Source organism: Tursiops truncatus, chromosome 5 (genome assembly GCF_011762595.2).
Source record: "Tursiops truncatus isolate mTurTru1 chromosome 5, mTurTru1.mat.Y, whole genome shotgun sequence".
Classification (NCBI taxonomy): domain Eukaryota; kingdom Metazoa; phylum Chordata; class Mammalia; order Artiodactyla; family Delphinidae; genus Tursiops; species Tursiops truncatus.
Window position 1 is genome coordinate 100,606,744 of NC_047038.1, and position 24,295 is coordinate 100,631,038.

The window sequence follows — 24,295 nt, forward strand, 5'->3', positions numbered from 1 at the left end:
ATAAAAGTCTGAGCTTCTATTCTTAACACTTATGCAAATTTATATGGATTCCATTAAAAAATACTTGTATTATTGTTGAGTTTGATATCTGTAATTATGCATCTGTGCTCATTTTAAGATACCACTGAGGAAAAAAATGGAAAATCATTCTCATTGTTTTTGAAATGCACCCTATTTGAGCATTCCCCTTTTATAGTCTCTCTTCCAGCTGGCAAAAGAAAAATAAAATATTTTCCCTTAATTATTCCAAACTGTTCTATTTTTATGCAGATATAATTAGCAATATTTATTTCTTGAGAGTTTTTTTTTCCTGGAAATTAATTAATTAAGTTGATCTTCAAGAGGAAGAAATATTTCATTGTAAGAAATAAAGTGAAAATCTTTGGGGTATTTTATTAGTCTGTCACTATAATTACAGGCATATTAAACAAAAGTTTTGTAGAAAGAGGTGCTAAGGCAATAACCACTTCTGTTATCTCTGCCTCCATCACTACTTATATTTCTTCTTATATACTGCCACACCAGACTTGAAACCCTGTTTTTCTTCATGACCACAATATTTATCTGTTGTGTTCATTACCTAATAACCACCAGCTACTTTTTTGTTGTCTTTGTTTGCATCTTTCAAAAAAGTTGTACTTTCTGCCTGGCTGCATCCTACTATAAAATAAATAACATCAATAAATTTATTGGATTTAAAACAGCTGTCATAAAAGGAAGAGTCTGTCCTTATATTTCATATCTAATCTGGTCAGATTTTGGTTGATTGCAATTTTCTCTTTTTATGATTGAGAATTTCTCAGGTGGTTCTGACAGATGTTCAGGAACCTTGTAAACTCACATTAGCACAAACTATAGAGTTAGTGACATCAAGATCCACATAGAGACATGTACACACAGATGTGTACTATATGTATGGATATAATAAAATGAGGACTCCAGCTGACTGAAATTATGTAGTAAGTGGATTTAATAAAATTCTGTTTTGAAAGCTGATCATCCAAACCTTCTGCAGTGTGGTAAGATCACACTTCCTTCATGTCTCATCTGAGAGGACAAAATAATCAAGATTTGGATCTATTTCCTCAGTCTAAAGAAGGCCATTCAAAAGTTCATCAGTCCCATGGTGCATATTTCTCCTTCTAAAAGGTTATTTCATCTCTACTCAACTCCAGTCGGCCTGTGTTTCTCTCTTTTTTCTCTTTCTCTCTCTGGTTATAACACAGGTGTGTGTAAAATGTACACACCCATGTGTAATAAGGCTTCTCTCTTTATGACTCTATTATACATGAGGATATAGATAAGATGAAGGTTGAAGAGGAACTTAAAAAAGGAAGTATACTTTTATATTTTGGTGAAAAAGCAGAATGAAATAGAGAAGTGAAACAAGTTTTTAACATGTACTTCTCTTTTTCTTGGCTAAGAAGAACAGATGTACATTACATTTGCACAAATGCAGTTTTCTTAAAGTTAGAATAATGCATACATTAAAATGATGATTTTGGGTTGCTTCCTAGCACCATAGTAAATAGATGTCAACCTTATTAATAATTTATTGATATCTGTTTAATAATATATATTTCTTCAATGTATTTTAGCTGAAATGCTTCAATATTCATTCACATATTAGTGTTTTATAGATTTAAAATTATTATAGGAAAAGATATATTTTTAAGACACAATAAAAATAACTAGTCCCTTTCAATTTTGTAATTTTTTTCCCTACACAAATTGTCAATGAGTTATTCAGTGTAATACAAAAAGCAAAAAACCAAATGTTTGCTTTTTGTTTTGTTTTGTTTCCCTTGGGGGTTTGTGAGTTTTGATGTACTGTAATTGAGATTGTTTTCAGCATACATGACTAGATTGTCAAGATTAAGTTCATGTTTAATTTACAGCATCATTTGTACAGTTTTAAACATTTAAACTCAGCTTTCATTATTGTAAAAATGTAGGCGATGCTTACTTTAATGTGACTTTGTGTATTTGTGTATTGAAATTCAAGTATCTCCAATCCCACACCCACCCACCTTCATTAACAGCCTGTGAGTAAGCATAAGCAAAATTTACACTTTGGGTCTGAAAAGTGTATGTGTTCAGAGTGATGAAGAAGACCATTCTTTGCTCTGTGTAAGCTTGATTGGTTGTGGATGGACAGAAGTACGGGTCAGAAGCTGCCAGTAAGAGCATCATAGAGACCCATGTGAAAGGAAAGGTCACATGTGGGAAAGAATAGAAAAATCTGCATATTTACAGGATGAGAGAGAAAAATGAATAAAAAATAAAGATCCAACCAAGATTATAACTGAGACAATCAGGTCATTGTTGACAAAAATGAAGCTGTGAAGAAGGAAATTTAATCTTTTGTTTATGTTAAAAACAGATCCTATCAAGGCATTATTCTATTTGAATAATTAAAATGAAAGTTGCCTGCTCACCAGGAGCCTTCGTTATATAAGGAATTCATTCACATGCTTATTTATTCATTTACTCATTCTACAAATAGTTTTGAGTACTTATATCTGAAAGATACTACTATTTTCTCTGCGTGGAATGTGATAGATATTGTGGAGAGGCTTGCAAAAACGCATCATGCTCATAACTCAGATCTTTGAGCATGTTATGTAGATGAGGATAAAGAGTAAAAGAGGAATTGGGCATTCTTGTTAGGAGAAATTCACAGGATTATTGCATGGGGATGCGGTAGATCAGTCTGCCTGGAGTAATGTGTGGAGAGGATGCCACAGGACAAGGAACTCAGGGTCAGTGGGGTGAGATTGTAGGTGAGCCTGAACACCATGATAAAGATGAAGTAGTGTTTTTGTTGACTGGGCTGGCAGCAGTGAGAAGCCCTCCAAGCCCCCAGAGCATCAGTGACACTGAACTTTTTAAAAGTCAGGCTTATTGGGGTTTACATATAGTTAGGTAATCACCACCACAATCCAGATATAGGATTGTTACATCATGGCACAAAAAGTTCCCTCATGCCCCTTCATAATCTTTCCCTCCCTCAACCTCAGCCCCTGGTAACAAATGATATTTTTTTTGTTCCTATAGTCTTAACTTTTCCAAATATAAATGCAATCTACATCATGTAGCCTTTGATCCTGGCCTCTTTCATTAAACATAATGCATTTGAAATTCATCCGTGCTGTTCTGTTTTCAGTTGCTCCTTCCTTCTTACTGCTGAGTAATATTCAATTGCATGGATATACCATAGCTTGTTTATCCATTCACCTGCTGAAGGACATTTGGGTTATTTCCAGTTTGGGGGTGATTATGAGTAAATCCACTATATACATTTGCATACAGGTTTTTTTTTAAACATCTTTATTGTGGTATAATTGCTTTACAATGGTGTGTTAGTTTCTGCTTTATAACAAAGTGAATCAGTTATACATATACATATGTTCCCATATCTCTTCCCTCTTGCATCTCCTTCCCTCCCTCCCACCCTCCCTATCCCACCCCTCCAGGCGGTCAAAAAGCACCGAGCCGACATCCCTGTGCCATGCACCTGCTTCCCACTAGCTATCTACCTTACGTTTGTTAGTGTATATATGTCCATGCCTCTCTCTCTTGCCCTGTCACAACTCACCTTTCCCCCTCCCCATATCCTCAAGTCCGTTCCCCAGTAGGTCTGCGTCTTTATTCCTGTCTTACCCCTAGGTTCTTCATGACATTTTTTTTTCTTAAATTCCATATACATGTGTTAGCATATGGTATTTGTCTTTCTCTTTCTGACTTATTTCACTCTGTATGACAGACTCTAGGTCTATCCACCTCATTACAAATAGCTCAATTTTGTTTCTTTTTATGGCTGAGTAATATTCCATTGTATATATGTGCCACATCTTCTATATCCATTCATCTGATGATGGGCACTTAGGTTTTCTCCATCTCTGGGCTATTGTAAATAGAGCTGCAATGAACATTTTGGTGCATGATTATTTTTGAATTTTGGTTTTCTCAGGGTATATGCCCAGTAGTGGGATTGCTGGGTCATATGGTAGTTCTATTTGTAGTTTTTTAAGGAACTTCCATACTGTTCTCCATAGTGGCTGAACCAATTCATATTCCCACCAGCAGTGCAAGAGTGTTCCGTTTTCTCCTCACCCTCTCCAGCATTTATTGTTTCTAGATTTTTTTTTTTTTTTTTTTTTTTTTTTACGTGGGCCTCTCACTGTTGCGGCCTCTCCCGTTGCGGAGCACAGGCTCTGGACGCGCAGGCTCAGCTGCTCTGCGGCATGTGGGATCCTCCCGGACCGGGGCACGAACCCGCGTCCCCTGCATCGGCAGGCGGACTGCCAACCACTGCGCCACCAGGGAAGCCGTGTTTCTAGATTTTTTGATGATGGCCATTCTGACTGGTGTGACATGATATCTCATTGTAGTTTTGATTTGCATTTCTCTAATAATTAATCATGTTGAGCATTCTTTCATGTGTTTGTTGGCAGTCTGTATATCTTCTTTGGAGAAATGTCTATTTAGGTCTTCTGCCCATTTTCGGATTGGGTTGTTTGTTTTTTTGTTATTGAGCTGCATGAGCTGCTTATAAATTTTGGAAATTAATCCTTTGTCAGTTGCTTCATTTGCAAATATTTTCTCCCATTCTGAGGGTTGTCTTTTCGTCTTGTTTGTGGTTTCCTTTGCTGTGCAAAAGCTTTGAAGTTCCATTAGATCCCATTTGTTTATTTTTGTTTTTATTTCCATTTCTCTAGGAGGTGGGTCAAAAAGGATCTTGCTGTGATTTATGTCATAGAGTGTTCTGCCTACGTTTTCCTCTAAGAGTTTGATAGTTTCTGGCCTTACATTTAGGTCTTTAATCCATTTTGAGCTTCTTTTTGTGTATGGTGTTAGGGAGTGATCTAATCTCATACTTTTACATGTACCTGTCCAGTTATCCAAGCACCACTTATTGAAGAGGCTGTCCTTTCTCCACTGTACATTTCTGCCTCCTTTATCAAAGATAAGGTGTCCATATGTGCATGGGTTTATTTCTAGGCTTCCTATCCTGTTCCATTGATCTATCTTTCTGTTTTTGTGCCAGTACCATACTGTCTTGTTTACTGTAGCTTTGTAGTATAGTCTGAAGTCAGGGGGCCTGATTCCTCCAGCTCCATTTTTCATTCTCAAGATTGCTTTGGCTATTCGGGGTCTTTTGTGTTTCCATACAAATTGTGAAATTTTTTGTTCTAGTTCTGTGAAAAATGCCAGGGGTAGTTTGATAGGGATTGCATTGAATCTGTAGAATGCTTTGGGTAGTAGAGTCATTTTCACAATGTTGATTCTTCCAATCCAAGAACATGGTATATCTCTCCATCTATTTGTATCATCTTTAATTTCTTTCATCAGTGTCTTATAATTTTCTGCATACAGGTCTTTTGTCTCCTTAGGTAGGTTTACTCCTAGATTTTTTATTCTTTTTGTTGCAATGATAAATGGGAGTGTTTTCTTGATTTCACTTTCAGATTTTTCATCATTAGTTTATAGAAATGCCAGAGATTTCTGTGCATTAATTTTATATCCTGCTACTTTACCAAATTCATTGATTAGCTCTAGTAGTTTTCTGGTAGCATCTTTAGGATTCTCTATGTATAGCATCATGTCATCTGCAAACAGTGACAGCTTTACTTCTTCTTTTCCGATTTGGATTCCTTTTGTTTCCTTTTCTTCTATGATTGCTGTGGCTAAAACTTCCAAAACTATGTTGAATAAGAGTGGTGAGAGTGGGCAACCTTGTCTTGTTCCTGATCTTAGTGGAAATGCTTTCAGTTTTTCACCATTGACAATAATGTTGGCCGTGGGCTTGTCATATATGGCCTTTATTATGTTGAGGAAAGTTCCCTCTATGCCTACTTTCTGCAGTGTTTTTATCATAAATGGGCATTGAATTTTGTTGAAAGCTTTCTCTGCATCTATTGAGATGATCATATGGGTTTTCTCCTTCAATTTGTTAATATAGTTTATCACATTGATAGATTTGCGTATATTGAAGAATCCTTGCATTCTTGGAATGAACCCCACTTGATCATGGTGTATGATCCTTTTAATGTGCTGTTGGATTCTGTTTGCTACTATTTTGTTGAGGATTTTTGCATCTATATTCATCAGTGATATTGGCCTGTAGTTTTCTTTCTTTGTGACATCCTTGTCTGGTTTTGGTATCAAGGTGATGGTGGCCTCGTAGAAGGAATTTGGGAGTGTTCCTCCCTCTGCTATATTTTGGAAGAGTTTGAGAATGATAGGTGTTAGCTCTTCTCTAAATGTGTCATAGAATTCCCCTGTGAAGCCATCTTGTCCTGGGCTTTTGTTTGTTGGAAGACTTTTAATCACAGTTTCAATTTCAGTGCTTGTGATTGGTCTGTTCATATTTTCTCTTTCTTCCTCATTCAGTCTTGGCACGTTGTGCATTTCTAAGAATTTGTCCATTTCTTCCAGGTTGTCCATTTTATTGGCATAGAGTTGCTTGTAGTAATCTCTCATGATCTTTTGTATTTCTGCAGTGTCAGTTGTTACTTCTCCTTTTTCATTTCTAATTCTATTGATTTGAGTCTTCTCCCTTTTTTTCTTGATGAGTCTGGATAATGGTTTATCTATTTTGTTTATCTTCTCAAAGAACCAGGTTTTAGTTTTATTGATCTTTGCTATTGTTTCCTTCATTTCTTTTTCATTTATTTCTAATCTGATTTTTATGATTTCTTTCCTTCTGCTAACTTTGGGTTTTTTTTGTTCTTCTTTCTCTAATTGCTTGAGGTGCAAGGTTAGGTTGTTTATTCAAGATGCTTCCTGCTTTTTAAGGTGGGCTTGTATTGCTATAAACTTCCCTCTTAGAACTGCTTTTGCTGCATCCCATAGGTTTTGGGTCATTGTGTCTCCATTGTCATTTGTTTCTAGGTATTTTTTTATTTCCCCTTTGATTTCTTCAACATACAGGTTTTTAATAATGCACTTTAACATATCTTCTTCACACTGGTTTAGCTTCTAGGCTTTGAGTCAATAAAACCATTTCTTCTTCATTTCAGGTTTTTAAAAATGCATGTGTGAATGGATTAAATTAGTATTATCAAACCCCTTATTTATGAGTTAAATTTTATTAATGGCAGTGAGAAAATGTTTTATAAGATACCTATGAAATGGAAGCCATAAGAAAAATAAAAGAAAATAAGGCAGTGACAGGGGAAGTTGGCAGTATTCAAAAGTAACTTTTGCCAAATGGGCCATCAAAAAATCCTGAATGTACTGTCCATGTACTATGCATAAGGCAATGTGCTGTGATGTGTGGAGGGATTAAAAGTGTGATACTCAGTTCTTTATCCTCTGTTATGTAAAAATGTTTTTAAAACTTTAATTAATACCTGACACTATATTACACATATATTTATGTCTCTCCCTCATTACAAAGTAAACTCTACAGACAAGATGTGCTTTTTGTTTTGTTATTTTGTATTTTCTTCATGTTTGTTTTTAAGCACTGTATTTTCAACACTTAGGAAAATATCTGGCATATAGTAGAACTTAACATATATTTTTGAAAGTATAAACAAGGAGATAAAACATTATAAGAAACTAAGAAGACATCATAAGTTAATTTGATTGATTGACAGTGGAGGTGACCAATAAGTGTTAAAAGTTTGGAGTGTGTGGGCAGTGTTAAATAGACTACTATTAAATAGTTCCTAAATAGTTATTAAATATTTCTCAAATATTTACTAAATAAGAAAGTGGAGAAGTTTGCTAAAGAGTTTTCTTTAGATTTTGTTGCTTCTTATGATGAATGTACCTGTTCTTCACATGTAAACCATATTTCAATTAATATGAGACCACATCAGATATAAAATGTACAATTAGTTTGTGTATCACTAAGTAGAATTAAAGACTGTAACATAAATTATAATCTTCCATTGTCTATAAAAGGTATCCCAGTTAAAAGACGTTAAATGCAAAATTTTCTAATTATAAAATTAATTAAATATAAAATTTTTGCGAAGTTTAAGATGATATATTTAAAAATACCTTATAAGCTATAAAAATTTATATAAATGATAGATACTATACTTTACCCCAAAATTTAGTGTCTTGACCCAAATTAACACAAAAATTTAGCAAAGAAAATGTATGAATATACATATAATATACAAAAAAGACATATATACATTTAGGGTAAATCATTACTTGAATGAATATAAAATTATTACTTGTGTGTATATAGAAGTTCATGTGAAAAGTGACCATATACTCTCTGGAAGAAACAACAATGTGATCAGAACACCTGCAGGGTTAGCAAAATTTTAGACCCTTTTAATTGAATTACTTTGTCCAGGTATAAAAGATTATAGTCCAGTATTTTTAAAAATTAACATATTTTTGTCTACTTACCATGTGCAGGCATTGTGTTAAGCTGTTAATAATTCTATAAGTTAATTGCTAGTATTATAGATGGAGAGACAGAGGCACAGAGAGGGTCAGGAACTTGCCCAAGATTTTTCTAACAAGGAGCAGAGCTTAGCTGTAAACAAAGTCAGTCTGACACCAGAGCTTAAGCTCTTAACTTCTATTCAGCGGCTCTTCATGTGGAGCACTGGGTTCGGGCACCATGCTTGAACAGTTAATGACAAACAAGCTTGGTTTCAGAGCTGTCTGTATGGATGATGTGGGCTTGGACCCTAATTTTTCTGAATGGATGAACAAAATATAGGACTTAGTGTGAACATAGTAGCTGTCTTCAAAGATGTCAAGAGCCAGAGAGCATTATCAATCAAATGTTTGGCAGGGGCAGCAGAGATTCTCAAGTATCAGATTTTAGTTGGCTATCATGTAAATCTTAGAAAAGACCAGTGGCTACCATTGTGGAATGAACTTCCTCAAGAGGCAGTAAGTGTCTTTTCATTGGAGTGTTCAACAGAAGATGGATGAAGACAGAATTGAGGTATTTTGTAGAAGAATGAGCTGAGTAACTTTAAAGTACTTTCCAGCTCTAATATTATGTGATATGTAGATATAAAACAAGTTTAGGGGCAGATTACCTCTCAAATTCCCATTAAACATTTTTTTTCCCTGATGGATACCAAATCTGTCAAATACTGCATCTGTTGAATCACTGGGTATATTTTAATGACAATTTAATAAAACGTATTTTCTTGATTACTAAATAAAAATGGCTGAATATACTGTGAAATTTTCTAGTTAAGAATAAATGCTAACGTAAAATTTCACCTAGCTTACTAAAATTCACCTGTCATAGTGAAGAACTTCAGTTTAGCGTCTACTCTTAATTTAATATTTTTCTATGACTAACAATCATTAATTTATTTTTAAAAATCTAGTAAAAAAAGATTTTCACTAGACATGAAACATATGTTTCACTGAAGCATGTGTTCTTCAAAAAGATATCTTTTTGAGATATATTAGGAGTACCTCTTATTGTTTATATTTTTAAAATTCAAATTTCTTTCTTAATACCACTACTATAATCCATGCAAGTAAATATTTTTAGCAGAGTTTGTGGTTAAGGAGAATGCAGAAATACAAATGATTTGTTTGGACTTTTTTATTTTCCTCACCAGATAAATTTGGAACCCTTCCTTATGCTTCCTGAATTAGTGTTTTATTTTGACTGTCTAAGAGATAACTGTTATCTATTTAACTTTTATTTTCGCTATGTCTAGAAAAATATTTCCACTGAGATTCTTAATACATCGATGATTATAATAATCATAAAATACAACTAGATTTAAATTCAGATTTTAGATCCTCAGAAGGTACTTGATGAACACATAAGTAATCCCAAACTGATCCCCTACAGGTTTTTATTTTTCATTAAAAATAGAAATCGTTGAAAAATATTTTCTACCCTTTGAACATATATGTAGGACACAAGCTATATTTTCTTGAAAAACAGGAAAATCTAAAGAACATTAGTAAAGTTGGACAGTTTATTGTCTTATCCAAAAATTAGGTCACCAATGCCTCTGGTACAAGAATGAAAGTGGATTAACTCAACCTGGAATGAAAAGGAGACCAGCATGACTATTGCACCCTGAGTTCTGAATATCTTATTTATGTCTAAATTAATTGTTAATTTTATATATTTTTAGAAAAAAAAAAGGAAATAGTCATTTTTTTTTCCTAATCTCCACCTGCCTGTTGTTAGTATGTGGCATAATGGTCTGAATGAGCTGAGGAAATTATTGCTTAGGACTTTGACTAGTTCCAGGACAGAAGCTTGCTGGTTTTCATTTCCTAATTTGTCAAAGAGAAACTCCTGGGAAGATGAACCTGAAAACTCACAGCTCTATCAAGTAGTATCTTGCTCAGGCCTCATTTATTCTTCAACATATGTTATTTTGAGTAACATTATATATGTATGTGTTGTGATCACTTTTCAACATGTATTGTTCTACTAGACTATAAATATAAATAATAATAGGTAACATTTATTGAGCTAAAACTCTGTCCTGTACCCAGAGAATTACCAAATTAGACTTAGATGAAAAACAGTCTTAATAATGGCTACTATTTACTGATGTCTAACCATATATCAGTTACTATGCTAAACACTTCACATGCATAATTTTATTAAAACCTATAAACAATCCTCTATAGAAAGCTCTTTTTTAGATCCATTTTGCTAATGAGGGAACAGAAGTACAAATGTTAATAATAATTTTCTCCAGGTCATATGTCTAGGATGTGAAAGTCAGAATTTAAAACCAGTTTGTCGAATCCCAAGCCTGTGCTCTTACTTTACTGTCTTTCTCTACTTAAAATAATCCTAGTGAATGTATATGTTCCCTACCTTTCTGCTTCCTTACACGATGGTGTCTTCATTGGAAAGGAGGCTAAAAGTCAGGAAGTCAAAGGGCACACATTCTTCCTATCAACTCCACCATGTGATTTCTCAGGCCACGTTTGAATTCCTCTGATAAAAGGGAACTCAATTCACCTAAGAAAACCAGTTTTATCTTTGAGTATCTAATATTATTAGACAAAATGAGTTATCGTGGGAGAATAAAAGAAAAAAATCATCTTTTCCAAAGTGTGTCACAATTTAAAAATGCCACATGCCTGATTTGATTTTAATCTCCAAATCATCCTCTGTGTTAGTTCACATATGTACTATAATTATCCCTATTTTATAGATAATGGAACTCACCAAAAGATTCGGTAGCTTCATGCATTCAGCCATTCAATAAATTTTTGTCTGTACCTTCTATATGCCTGTTACCTTCTAAACTATTGGGGATAGAGAAATAAATAATATATAGCTCTACTCTTGAGGTCTTTAGAGACCATGACATTTTAGGGGCTCAGATTCCTTCAGTGTAGCTACTCTGCTTCCTTTCTTAGTACTGAATTGTCATCACCAGAAAAATTCAAGTAGTACCCATGTGATATTATGATTTCCTTAAGGTTTCAAAGTGCTCATAAAATGGTGGTATTCTCCAAACATTTGTAGGAAGAGTGTCCTAGCAGATTGCTACACACACACATACACATATATACATATACATACATGCACACATACATATGTGTGTGTATGCATATTCACTACACACAATTATTTCTGGAATTAAGCACTTATCAGTTTGTAGCTTTGCAATTTAAGAACACCTTTTTTCAGCATACAAGTGGGAAGAGACAGAGAGGAATATCACACAGGATGTTTTATAGCCAAGTTTGGAAGTACATCACTTTTCCCTTAGTACAATGGAAGTACATCACTTTTGAACTTAGTCACATGATCTCACCTAAGACACAGGAGTGACTGGGAAATGAAATCTTACAGTGTGCTCAGGAAGGTAATGGAATGGTTGTGTAACTATAGTACCGGCTCTGTTTCACTTAAGATTTAAAAACTAATTATTAATATTCTAATAGGTTACAGGGGAGAAGTCATCTGATTATTTCTATAAATACAAAAAAGGGTTTAATAAAATTTAACATCCATTCATGATTTAAAAAAAACAAAACATTTCTTAGCAAATTAGGAATAAAAGAGAAGCCCCTGAAAAGTGATGAAGAATAGCTTATTAAAAATCTCTAGCTGTCATCATAGCTAATGATGACACATTGAAAGCATTCCCTTTAACACCAGAACTAAGTTAAGAATATTTGCTATTATCACATCAATTCACCAGTTTATTAGTCGGTCCTTGTCAGCACACAGTAGGATAAAAGAAAATGTTTAAGGATTGGAGAAGAAGATACACAGCTGCCATTAGTAACAGACAATATCCATGTCTTGAAACTCCCAAATATCTCACAGATAGTTTACCAAGGTTGATGTATACAAAATCAGTATACATTTTCATAAACTAGCAGTAAACAGTTCAAAATCATATTTTAGGTGCCATTTGAAGAGCATTAAAATATACAAGGTAGATCAAAATATATACTAATATAAATATTATACTGTATATAATATATAACAGTATATATACAAATTCAGATTTATATATATACATACAGATACAAAAATATACAGATGATAATCATTTGTGGAAAGACATGAAAAAAACCTATATTAAAGGTGGGATATAACATGCTTATGAATTGGAAGTCTTTTTTTTTTTAACATCTTTATTAGAGTATAATTGCTTTACAATGGTGTGTTAGTTTCTGCTTTATAACAAAGTGAATCAGTTATACATATACATATGTTCCCATATCTCTTCCCTCTTGTGTCTCCCTCCCACCCTCCCTATCCCACCCCTCTAGGTGGTCACAAAGCACCGAGCTGATCTCCCTGTGCTATGCGGCTGCTTCCCACTAGCTATCTATTTTACATTTGGTAGTGTATATATGTCCATGCCACTCTCTCACTTTGTCCCAGCTTACCCTTCCCCCTCCCTGTATCCTCAAGTCCGTTCTCTAATAGGTCTGCATCTTTTGAATTGGAAGTCTTAACCTTGTAAAACCTCTATTAATATTACAGAATTTAATATTGTAGGAAGGCAAATGATCTTAGCATTTAGATCTCAGCTAAAATGTCACCTGCTCAAAGAGGTCTTCCCTGAACAGTCATTCCAAAGTAGCCACCCAGGCACTTTCACAGGTAACACCCTATTTTAATTAACTACACAGTACTTTACATCATTTAATAATTCCCTTGTTATTTAAAATGTATTTATGTATGGGTGAATATATGTGTTTCTTCCTTCATTAAAATCTAAGCTTCATGAGAAGAGGGACATTGTCTACTTTCAATGCTGCTGTATCTTCAGCATGCAAAACATCATCTGACCTAGAGAGGAAATGCAACAACAATTCATGTTGCATTATGATTGTATCATTGTCAAGCTATCTGGCTTGTTGCATACTTGTGTTTTGTTACAGTGCTTTCTTTGTGTAGGAAATCAATGCATGTTAAAATAGCTATCAAAAAAACAACAAAAATTTCTACTTAATGTATTTTAGAAGTAGAAAGGCTGTTATATTAATTTTAACTATTGCAAAGTAAATTAGATTTTAATTGGATTACTACTTTGTCTCTTGTCGATCTGACAGAGGCATGGTGAAAATGAATACTTAGAATTGAAGCACTTTGCTTCTTAATCGTAAAGACAAGTCAAAATTTTTAAGGTAGAGAAAGAAATCAATGACATTTGAGTAGCTTGGGGCAGGAGCCAGAAAAACACATTGTATGATATTGTGTGAGAACAACTATGAAATCAATAGAACTTCTGAGATTAAAAATATTAGACTATTAAATCCAAAAGTTTAGTCACTAATATTTTCCCTTGAGATTATTTAGCTAAGCAAGAAGAGTAGTTGTTTGCCAAGGAAAGACAAAATTAAATTAAAAATATTCACATTATCAAAGAAATTTGGATATGAAACAAACATGTTTTAAAATTGTGCCTATGCTCATACTCCCTGCATGTTCTTAGTTCCAGGTTGTCTTAGCACATCTAGAATAACATGTGTAGAGCCCACCAGATATATCTTTAACACTTTGAGTGAATTAACTCAAACTCAAACATAAAATGGTTTATTTTTATATCAAAAAAGTAATATACTTGCAATGTAGAAATTCTAAAGAAAAAACAGTATAAAGAATATTTAAAGTTTTAACTGTATATAGTGTTAGTATTTTGGTGAAACTTTTTCTTTGCATATTATTTTCATTTTAAATTTAATTTCTGAGTAGATAAAACATTCATTTGCTTTCAAAATCAAAACTGTATTAAATGTTTACATTGAAAGTCTTACTTCCCATCCATCCTTATTCTCCACTCCACACGCACACTCTCCCTATAGATAACTACTTTTTGTAACTGAAATATAGTTGATTTACAATATTATATTAGTTTCAGGTGTATAGCATGGTGATTCAATATATTTATAGATTATACTCCATTTAAAGTTATTATAAATATTGGCTATATTTCCTGTGCTGTACAATATATCTTCATAGCTTATTTATTTTATACATAGTAGTTCATACCACTTAGTCCCCTACCCCTGTGCTGCTTCTCTCCCCTGCCCTCTCCCCACTGATAGCCGCTAATTTGTTCTCTGTATCTATGAGTCTGCTTCTGTTTTGTTATATTCATTCATGTGTTTTATTTTTTGGATTGCACATATAAGTGATAACATGCAGTATTTGTCTTTCTCTGTCTCATTTATTTCACTAAGCATTACCCTCCATGTCCATCCATGTTGTTGCAAATGGCAAAATTTCATTCTTTTCTATGGCTGGGTAGTACTCCATTGTTTGTGTGTGTCTGTGTGTCTGTGTATATATGCAACATCTTTTTTATCCATTCATCTGTTGATGGGCACTTAGGTTGCTTCCATATCTTGGCTATTGTAAATAATGATGCTGTGAACACTGGGGTGCATATACACAGATAACTACTTTGATTAGTGTCATGTATATTCTTCCCATGATTTTTTATGTGAATAAAGCCAAATACATATATATGTTCTTGTTATTATTTCTTTATTATTTAAAATATAGCATACTGAATGCTTATTTCTAAATTGAGCTATCCTTCTTTCTCTTTATAATACATCCCATAGAGAACTATTAATATATGTATTCTCATATATATTCTTTAATAGATATAGCTTATTTTATTTTTTGTGGCTGCATAATATTCCATTACCCAGATATATCATCATTTATTTAACCAATTTTTCATTGATGGACACTTGAGTTGTTTCAAATCCTGTTATTACAAACAATGCTGTTTGTAAAGCAAGTGACCTTGCAAATAAACCATTTCTTATGTGTGTGGGTGTGATAAATCGTACCAGTGTGCCCTCTGTATAAATTTTACCGTTTTGCCCTCCTACCACCAGTGGATGAGAGTAGTGTTTTCCTTAGCAACAGACTATGTTGTCAAACTTTTGTAATTTTGAAAAAGCATATTATCTTTACAAAAATAAATATCACACTGTATTTACAATTTCAGCACTGTATTTTAAGGATTACATAGAACATAATTAATTGTAGGTCAAAGAAGTAGAAGCATGCCAATAAAAATAGGTGTCCAATAAGCCAAAGGAGATTTTTCATTTTAAAGTTCAAAATGTAAAAAGCAACTGTGTGATTAAGTCCTACTTTGCCTTTTTCCTGTTAATGACTTTTTTCCTCTTAGTTGTACTTCTCAGTTTTAAGATTCAAATATATGGAAAGTTATTAAACCAACTATAAAATAATTTTACTTGGTTGTTAAAAAATTAGCATGATCACTTAATTCAGCATCCCAGATTATTTTGGTATTATAAATTTAGCTATTATACCGTTTCTTCCAAGGTTAAACCTAGGTCTTTTCCACTTTACTTTTTAAACACACAAAGGGTTTATTAGTTGATTAAGATAAAGGATTAAATGAAAGTTTTAATTATTAACAACTTTCTGGTCCATTGATAATGGCTTATTGGACTTTTCTCTTTAGGGTTCCAGATTTTCCCTTAATAAACATTATATAGCTATCACTGTTTTTGCTATTTATATCTCTTTCATAATGAGACATAAACTCAAAAACATGTTTTTTTCTTTTCTCTTCTCCTCCCATAGACTTTGCTTCAAACTTTTGGCATTTATCACCCCCTGAGCAGCTGACATTTATTTTTCTAATTGAGAAATAATAATAAATGTGGTAAAATAGCATATACTGTTGGACATGAAATAAAAGGTCAAGGTCCTAGTAACCAGTTGAGAGGGGTTAGCTGTTGAACTCAGTCATTTCTGAATAAGGACTCTTACTTAACCTTGCCACAGATATTCCGTCCTGGAATCCCAGGACATGAGGTGACACTGGTTTAATCAATTCCTCCTATTGAGAGCAGAGGGTTGGATGAGGAGGGATTTTCTTTAGCTAACACCTATTTGAATGTCTTGCACACTGTGGATTCTCCCCTCAAATCCCTGGCTAGTTAAAATTTAGGCACCACTTACCAGGACTTGAGAATTAGCAGTGGACTCCTTTCAAAATGTCAGCTGTTTGTAAACTCCTCCCTAGGGGTCATTAGAAAGCTTGTTTCAAAGCCTTTATATGTATTTGTTTCCTTTGGCTACTGTAACAAATTACCACAAACTTGTTGGCTTAAAACAACAGAAATTTATTCTCTCACAGCTCTGGAGTCCAGAAAGTCCAAACTCAAGGTGTAGGCAGGGCCAAACTGCCTTCAGAGGTGCTAGGATGGAACTTTCCAGCTCCTGGTGACAGCATTTCTTGGTTTGCAACTGTGTCATTCCAGTCTTTGCCTCCCTTTTCTCATCACCCTCTCCTCTGTGTGTGCAACAGATCTCCCTGTGTCGAGCTCTTGTAAAGGCACTTGGCATTGTACTTAAGGTCCACACAGATAATTCAGGATAATTCTCTGTTAGGATCCTTAACTTAATCATATCTGCAGAGACCATTTTCGCAATAGAATAACATTCCCAGGTTCCAGGGATTAGGACCTGATATCTTCTAGTGGCCAATATTCAGAGTATTGTACTATATTTAGATATGTTCTAGAACTATCTTCAACAGTCCTTACCGCAAGGCAGTATAACTTTGAGACTCCAAAATGCTTATTCAACCCTACCTTCTACTGTCATTTTTCTTTGCATTAAAAATATGTTTGGGGCTTCCCTGGTGGCGCAGTGGTTGAGAGTCCGCCTGCCGATGCAGGGGACACGGGTTCGGGTTCGTGCCCTAGTCCGGGAAGATCCCACATGCTGCGGAGCGGCTGGGCCCGTGAGCCATGGCCACTGAGCCTGCGCGTCCGGAGCCTGTGCTCCGCAACGGGAGAGGCCACAACAGTGAGAGGTCTGCGTACCGCAAAAAAAAAAAAAAAGTTTGTATATTTTTCCTTAGTACACAGTAATACGTGCTCATTATTTTAACTTTTTAAAAAAATAAGAAAAACTTAGCAAAATAAAAATTATTTATGACCTGGCTATCTGAAGATTATCTATACTAACATTCCATTTTTTGGCATTCTCAACACATAGTACATACTAAATATATGTTTGATGAATAAACAGGTAAGTGAATGAATGAATAAATCACACTGCAGCTTTCTATCATATAAAAAATACTAGCTAAGGAAGTGGAGCTTGGATTTACAGAAGGTCAAATTGCATCTCTGCACTTCACCAGCTGCATGCTACTCAACTTATTTATGCTTCAACCTTCCTTCTGTAAAGTGGACAGTGGTAATTGTACCTCCACACATGGTGTTCTAGAAGATTAAAATGTACATCAGAGTGCTGGCACACAGTAAGTCTCAGCAGATGGTTAGCTGTAATGATTCAAGATGGAAAAGGGGGATTTCACTCTGAAGGGAAGAATTTGGGGTAGAAATTGTTGGGGGATAGAGTTTGTGTCAACAGTTGGATTTTTTTTCTTCCAATTACAATGTTTCAAAAATGGCATGGGGCACCTTAAGAAAGGTTGTGAGATAGATGTCGTGGGAAAATTCTGGATGCCTGTGGTATCACAAAGGGATTCATGTATTAGATAAGCGTGAAAAAAGTAATTTCTAAGGTATCTACCAATTTTGAGAGTGTAATTATAGAATTTTGGTTTTAGAATAATGTCTTCCTTTTTCCACATTTTCAATCTGTTTTTTCCCCTGTAGTCAAGGAATTTCTCCATTGTCCAGTTAATTAAAAACATGTAGCTAGGATGATAATGTCTGTGTTTCCAGGGAGAATGTTCATTTAGAAGGACCCCATCAGAGAAGAAATTCAAGAACTTCTTCTGTTCTGTCCAGAGGGGGAGTTCACATGGGGCAAGGGATCCTTGTGTCTGAAAAGAAAGATTTAAAAGCTTTTAAATAAATTACATCAAAACACTGCACATATTTTTTTTCTATCACAATTATTGCTATCCTGTTAGCCTCCTAGGGTCTGAACATATGTAATAATGTTATGCAAATGCTGTTTTAAAATTAGAGTGAACCCAGAATGACAATGCTTCTCAAGTTCTTAATTTGCAGTTTAGAATATAAAGCATCAAGATGAGACATCTGTATAGAGAATTTATTTCTATTTATTCAGTACTTATAAAACAGTTATGCTATTATGTTTATCATTGTTAATTTAAATAATAGTTTGGAAACATTAACACTGCTTAGGTCAGTGTTCCCCAAGCAGTTTGCACTGCAGAATTATTTTGGTAGATCCTAAATTTGAACCAATTTGCAAGTCTCCCCTTCTCGTAATTCCTTAGAAGCACCCCAGAAATCAGTAAAACTATTTCGGGGGCTAAGAAGAAACTCAATAACTATTTATAAACATTCTTCAAACTGCTTTAAGTAACAGTAATTGATTAGAAATAAGAACATGAATTGGGTTAATAATTAATACAAATAAGTATTTGGAATCTACTGTGCCAGTCTCTTTGCTAGGTGCTTCCTGAGCTTTATTTCCCTTACGTATAAAATGAGAGTCATGACACAGAGTCACGAGGCAAATTAATGATACTGTATAAGTAGAATACACATTTGCTTAGCAAAGTAATATATGGTCAAGAAATGTTAGCAATCATCATTATCAATATCATTTTACTTTGCTGTTTGTTATTATGATTGCTAATTAGAGGTTTATTTGTTTTAATCTAGTCTTATGGACATGATAGACTGACTTCAAATTTTCTAATTAGTTTACTTCCCTGTTCACTCAACTAGATGATAATACTAGCAGATGTGTTTTGAACCTTTACTAGAATCATCCTATTATTTGGGGATTAGCAAAAAATGGACCCAAAATATCTTGCAGACTTCTGGAATATAAGAAAGACTTTTTAAAATATTAAAAACCAACTAAAAATACCATGTACCCAGCATTTTTCTACAAACTACACATATATTAGTTCACAGTTATAAAGTAGGTTGTATTTTTATCCCATTTTAAGGATGAACATGAAGAATAGAAAGGATAAATATCTTGCCTGGAGTCACTTGGCTAATCGGTGGGAGAGTGGGTATCTGAACCTAGGCAGTTTGACTCTAGAATAAATTTACTTAACCACTGACTTCATTGTCATTTGTAGATTGGGATATGGCTGGAGCACTTGTGGATACAATTTTATGTCCTTTAAAAGCATACAGTAACCTGTTTCCTTTTCATAACAGGGGCTTATCTGTAATAGGTTGGGTTTTTGGGTTTTTTTTTTTTCCAATTTTCTGCCTACCCTGAGTGATTCTCAGATCCAGGAGTACAAGGACATTATTGGACTTTCTAACCATTACATTCTCTGTGCCTAAGACAGGGCCTGGCACATGCTAGGTGTTATTTAATAACTATTTGTTGAATGAATTAATGAAGTTACTTGATACAAAGAAGAAAATCACCCTGATCTACGCTATTAAAACCTAATCTATTTTACTCTACTAAACATTGTTGAGTAATATTTATTTCACCTTGATATCATTTTCAAACCTCTGTCTAGTCACATTAAAAATACACATATATTATCAAGCTGAGACTTTGCCTTGTTCCTTGTGATGCTCATGATCATTGTTCATGCTGGAAAAAAAATCTCATTATTGTGCTTATGAAACTAACGAAGCTACTGCATATGCATACATTTTTCCAATCCAAATCCCAGAGAATAATATCACCATGCTTACTTTCAACAGCATCTAGTCTTACCCCAATAGCTTGTGGTTTTGGCTCAATGATCTGATATTAACTAGAGATGAGCTGCTTTTCTAATAGCAATTTTAGCTGAAAGCAAAATACTAGTATGGTTCTGAATTATGTTTCTTTTGCCAACTCTTAGTTTTCAACTATAAAAAAAAAGAATTTAGCATATTATTCCATTTTGAAGTTTTAAAGATGCTTTATAAAAGGGATATTCCCTATAGGGGAGAAAAATAAGTGTAATTCCATTCTGAATATGCTGATTAACTATTGCCATATAATTATTGCCATATGTAGTGAACTGTCAAAAAGAGTACATTCCCTTTCTTGTACTTGAGCCTCTTCTCTCTGATCATCCAAAATTTGCAGTGAGGTATATTGAACATCATGGGTTAATATGCCCTTTCTTAAAAAACTCAAGAATATTTGCACCCTGGATATTTTGTCACTAAAGATCCACAGCAAGAAATTGATGGCTCTATCTCAAAAGGTGTAATTGAAGAGTGTGTGGTAAAGAAATTATTTACAATTTGTTGGAAAGGGTACTGGAAACCAAAAGGATAGTGAAAAAGCTCTGGGGCTAAAAAGAGGGAGGAACCCATTACCACTCTGGTCTACTGGCACCTGCAGAAGCCTGAAGGTCTAGGAGTTGTGGACTAAGTCAATACAACTAGGGTCAAATTGCTGCCTAGCATGGAGGGAGAGTTATCTTGGCTTGACTCTGGTGGCTTCTGACTTCCTGCTGTGGCCTTGAAACCAACCTGAAGCCAGAGGTCAAGAGAGCCTGGTTTATGCAATTTGTAGAGGTTAGTCTCCTAGGGTACAGAATAGAGTGATGGGTTGATAGACGATCTGGAGGGCAAATAAGGAATACCCAGCATAGCTACTAACAAAAAATTAAAGAATTGAGTTTGGGCTCAAGAGCATGGGTCTCACGGAGCTTGAATCTTCCTAATTTCCCATTTCTAACAAGAGGCATCAACTTTCTTTCAGATATACAGAAGAGAAAAACTGAAGTCATCTTGACTCTTCCTTCTTCATTCCCTGAGTTAAAGATATGACCAGTTTCTTTCATATTTCCTCAAAATAGATCTCTAATAATTCATCTCTAATGCAAATTTATGCCATTTCTACTGCTGACACCTTTATGTCTTGACTTTGCTCTCTTATGTCAAATTAATTGCTTTGTGGTAACAAACTTCTAAGAGGTGGTATTTTTAAATCTCCTGCTTTGCTCAAGAACCTACTCTGGTTCTCAGCTGTCATGGACATCAAGTGCAATGTCCTCTGCCTAGTGTTCGACTTCCCACAGCATGTCCTCAACATCACCAAGAAGCCTTACTTCCTAACTATTCCTCCACATGAATCTTCTCCTTAGTCTAACGTGCTCTGCACATATGGTTCTAATTACTGTTTTGCTGATACTACGTCCTCCATTTGGGAAGATTACCCCTAGCTCGCTAAATCTTAAAACCTTAACCTCCTTTAAAAACCATTTTCTTCATATTATCTTTCGAACTAATCAGACTGCCCTTATGGCACTCTCTTCTTAAACTTTTACTTTATATATGTATATATTTTTTCAACCTACTTTGACACTCACTTGTTCAATAGTTATATACTGTTATTCTTCTATTGAGAGTAGAGTTTATTTCTTTCAAATACCTCACATCACCTGAGATAGTTCTAGAAATATTATCTGACATATGGTAGTGTCTCAATACATTATGTTTTAATCAGATGAGGTACTTGAATTGTATTTGTTTATTAGTTGTTTGTTTGGTTAGTTAGTTTACGGCCACTCTGGAAGAATTAACCAAACCCACACAAACAGTGCATACTTTTTGACTACTAATTTCTCTTGTAGGTATTTGTCCTAAAGAATAAGTTAAGGAGAAGCTCAAAGCTTCACGGATGTTCATGGAAATGTTATATGTAATAACAGTTACAAAAAATCATAAACACTTTACAATAATAAAGGATGTGATAGTATGCATATTCAAGGAAGTAATGTACTATGCTATTCAGCTTTTTAAAATGATGTAGATTATTAAACTGACATAATAACAATATATGACTTAAGTTTTGAAGCAGATAATAAATATTTTGACTACTATTTTTGTAAAAATTACTGTATATGTTAATACACACTTTTACATAAATACATACCAATATGGATAGGTGCATATGGTGTTAATATTGGTTATCTATGGTGGTGGGTAAATTATAGATTTTTGTTTGTTTATGTGCATTTTCTGACAATATATACACTGCAAAATACTTAGAAGATAACTATCACAATTAACACCCTTCTTTTAGTTATAGATATTAACTGCTTTGTTTCTATACAAGGTGATCAAGTTAGTTGTTTCAATTAAATGACTTTATTTTACTTACTGAATGACTTAATGAACTAACCACAGAAAAGGTTTGGCAATTGCAGTATATCCTGCCCTAAACATTGCCTCCTGATAAGTAAACTATTATTTTTACATCACAATTTGTTTGGAAAACTGTCAAAATATAAATATAATGTCAAATTTGAAAATGAAAATGATAATTTCAGCCAGAAGTAGCTATTTCTCATCTACAAAAAAGACAACAAAGGATAGCATTACTCTGCCTTTTAATTATCAAGTGAAGTTGATTGGGATTTCATAGAGGGGAATAGTTTATGTAGAAGAGTGGCTTGAATTCAACTTATAGGACATATGTACAGTTTAAGATCCTAAATAGAGCCTGAAGACAGAATTAAATATGTCATACGTGTATACATACAAACATACATGCATGCAGAAATGAATGTTGTATCTATCTAGAAGGTTAGATGGTATGTTCTAAAACTGAGCTAAATCACACATTTAATTATTTCACAAAAGCACTTCAGGAAGTAAACGAGTAATTGAAACAACTGATTTTATTACTCTATATAAACCTCTCTATAAATGGTCTTAATTATAATGAATATTTTCAAAGTCTTAGTAATCTTTTAAATTATTTAAAAAATACCAGTAAGTAGAATGGAATCCATAGGCAAGAGGACACTAGATATGATGAGAAGTAGGAAATTTTACTTCCTGGAGGAGGAAAACAAAGGCAGTACCTCCAACACCTCACCTTGTAAGGTGCAGACAGATGGGGAGGTACCCTTCTAACCTCTAATTCCTTAGGTTTTAGTTAGGGAGTGCTATGCTTTATCACTCTAAGCCCAGAAGGAGGGACAAATATAATGACGATAATATTCTCTGCCAAACCAGGCAGAATGAAAGTTGTGTAAAATATTATTTGAGCTAAATATTGCTTAAAGCTGGGAAAATGGACAATATAATATAGTGGATAAGAATATAGGCTTTTGAATCCAGCGTGCTTGGTTTTGAATACTGGGTTTACTGTACTAACAGTACGCATTCACTCAGCAATACCCTTTTTTAAACATTAACCTTATGCCAGGTGAAGTGCTAGGCTTTGGCAGTAGCTTAGGGTAAAAAACACGCATTATGGGTTTCCCTGGTGGCGCAGTGGTTGCGAGTCCGCCTGCCGATGCAGGGGACACGGGTTCGTGCCCCGGTCCGGGAAGATCCCACATGCTGCGGAGCGGCTGGGCCCGTGAGCCATGGCCGCTGAGCCTGTGCGTCCGGAGCCTGTGCTCTGCAACGGGAGAGACCACAGCAATGAGAGGCCCGCGTACCGCAAAAAAAAGAAAACAACAACAACAAAAAAAAAAACCACGCATTATATTTGCTCTTTTATAGTTTAATGATAGAGATAAACATTAATTAAATAATCTTACAAATAACATAATTGCATACACTAGTAAATCACTCTAAGGAAAATTCAGGAAGCTATGCAAGTATATTTTAGATGTAGTCAATCTGAAAAATTGGTATAAAACAACCAGAGAAAGAATGTAGTTCTAAGGTAAATGAGAGCATGATGCCATTTATAGAAGGGCAATTGACTAGATCATAGGAAGCATTGAAAGTGTAAGAGTGGAAAAATTAGTTTAAAGGTGTAGGTGGAGCCAGACCTCCCAGAGCTTTATTCTAAGACAAAGGAAAGCCATTGGAGATTTTCAAGCAGGAAAGTTGCAAGATCAAATTTCTGTTTCTAAAGATCACTCTGACCACCTTAAGGAAAAAGAATGGATTAAAAGATGTTCCAGTATTGAGGGGAATTTAATGAATGGGTATTTGAAACATTCCA

General features: G+C 34.3%; 1 protein-coding gene across 5 annotated transcripts in view; it reads left to right on the top strand.

Annotated features, from left to right (window-relative positions):
• Positions 1–24,295, top strand: part of ARHGAP24 (Rho GTPase activating protein 24) — a 775,519-nt gene that overhangs the window by 467,886 nt on the left and 283,338 nt on the right. The window lies entirely within an intron of this gene.